We start from the raw sequence: 2,500 nt of genomic DNA, 5'->3' as shown, positions 1-2,500 counted from the left end.
CAACCATCATTACTCAGATAAGCCACAAACACCCACACATGTCCTACACAGGGGTGCAACCAACACCACCACACTGCCTTGTCTCACAGCATATAAGCAATGGCAGGAATGAAAGACACAGGCCTGCCACTCCCTTGCCACACCCACGCAACCGGCGCACCACCTCCCCTGAGAGAAAGGTGCATCCTGACGTGACACATCTCAGGGTGCCTCAGGCGTCCACTTACCATCATCACTATGAACGAACCTCGTCCCCTCCCCCCTCATACACCATCCCTTAACCTAACCTATGTTGCACCTTAACCTAACCTATGTTGCACCTTAACCTAACCTATGTTGCACCTTAACCTAACCTATGTTGCACCTTAACCTAACCTATGTTGCACCTTAACCTAACCTATGTTGCACCTTAACCTAACCTATGTTGCACCTTAACCTAACCTATGTTGCACCTTAACCTAACCTATGTTGCACCTTAACCTAACCTATGTTGCACCTTAACCTAACCTATGTTGCACCTTAACCTAACCTAAGTTGGGGCTTAACCTAACCTAAGTTGGGGCTTAACCTAACCTAAGTTGGGGCTTAACCTAACCTAAGTTGGGGCTTAACCTAACCTAAGTTGGGGCTTAACCTAACCTAAGTTGGGGCTTAACCTAACCTAAGTTGGGGCTTAACCTAACCTAAGTTGGGGCTTAACCTAACCTAAGTTGGGGCTTAACCTAACCTAAGTTGGGGCTTAACCTAACCTAAGTTGGGGCTTAACCTAACCTAAGTTGGGGCTTAACCTAACCTAAGTTGGGGCTTAACCTAACCTAAGTTGGGGCTTAACCTAACCTAAGTTGGGGCTTAACCTAACCTAAGTTGGGGCTTAACCTAACCTAAGTTGGGGCTTAACCTAACCTAAGTTGGGGCTTAACCTAACCTAAGTTGGGGCTTAACCTAACCTAAGTTGGGGCTTAACCTAACCTAAGTTGGGGCTTAACCTAACCTAAGTTGGGGCTTAACCTAACCTAAGTTGGGGCTTAACCTAACCTAAGTTGGGGCTTAACCTAACCTAAGTTGGGGCTTAACCTAACCTAAGTTGGGGCTTAACCTAACCTAAGTTGGGGCTTAACCTAACCTAAGTTGGGGCCTAACCTAACCTAAGTTGGGGCTTAACCTAACCTAAGTTGGGGCTTAACCTAACCTAAGTTGGGGCTTAACCTAACCTAAGTTGGGGCTTAACCTAACCTAAGTTGGGGCTTAACCTAACCTAAGTTGGGGCTTAACCTAACCTAAGTTGGGGCTTAACCTAACCTAAGTTGGGGCTTAACCTAACCTAAGTTGGGGCTTAACCTAACCTAAGTTGGGGCTTAACCTAACCTATGTTGCGCCTTAACCTAACCTATGTTGCGCCTTAACCTAACCTATGTTGCGCCTTAACCTAACCTATGTTGCGCCTTAACCTAACCTATGTTGCGCCTTAACCTAACCTATGTTGGGCCTTAACCTAACCTATGTTGGGCCTTAACCTAACCTATGTTGGGCCTTAACCTAACCTACGTTGGGGCTTAACCTAACCCACGTTGCGCCTTAACCTGCCCTGTAATTGTTAGTTATATGAATCTAGGAATTCGTGTAGCGTTGCCTAATTGCAACCATCTCAACATAGTTCACTTCGCGCACACTCTGGTGTTCTGCGTATTGATTCATTTTACGGTGCGTACCCTCACATCTTGCGAGTGTTGCTTACTTTCCACATGGTCCCGCTATCCACTGTATTGTGTACTGCAATAGGACGTATATCGCCCCCGCCCCCCCTCCCCTCCTGTCACCTCTAGCTCGTCGGTCAGGAGTTCGCGTGTTGAATGCGCTTCGCAGCTGTGCAATGGCATTCGCATACGTACGCTGGCCACCTTCCACGTGTTCTTTCGTGCACACGTCGCAGCGTGTATGTATGCTGATGTAGTGCGTCGTGACACACAACATCCAGGCATGCAAGACTCGTAGAAGTCGCAAATGTAGATGGATGTCTACGTTTGCTGCCCAAGTTACGCAAATGAACTGGAAATCCGTTGTTGCGCGGTTGTTCGCGCTGGAGGTGAATCGTTGATATCGACGATCGGTACAGGTATTAACCGGTTGCTTCAGCGACACCCGTCATACCTACGAACGTGAGTGGGCATGTGGGTATGAAGCGATACGCGGCGGTGGCTGGGTGGGACCGTCCCCGGCTGGTGAGGGGGGGGCGCCCGGCGTGCTGTCCGCGCGCTGCGTGGGCGCACGCGCGGCAGCCGGCTGGTGGGGGCGCCCAGTGGCAGGCGCGCCGGCTGACGGACGCGGCAGGCGGCGCATCTGCGTGCCGGCGCACCCAGCGCGCGGCGCCGTGCGGCCAAAGTGGGTCCTCCCGGGCCCGGTGCGAAGCGCGGTGGACATCTGCAGTGTGCTGGTCCGATTGAGGACTGTGTGCGTTGAGGATGCGCCGCCGCCCGGCACTCGGCGCCGCGACGCCGTCTGC

The sequence above is a fragment of the Schistocerca nitens genome, chromosome 7 (assembly GCF_023898315.1).
Source record: "Schistocerca nitens isolate TAMUIC-IGC-003100 chromosome 7, iqSchNite1.1, whole genome shotgun sequence".
Taxonomy (NCBI): Eukaryota; Metazoa; Arthropoda; class Insecta; order Orthoptera; family Acrididae; genus Schistocerca; species Schistocerca nitens.
The sequence above is the reverse complement of the archived record's forward strand: the minus strand, read 5'-3'. Positions refer to the sequence as shown.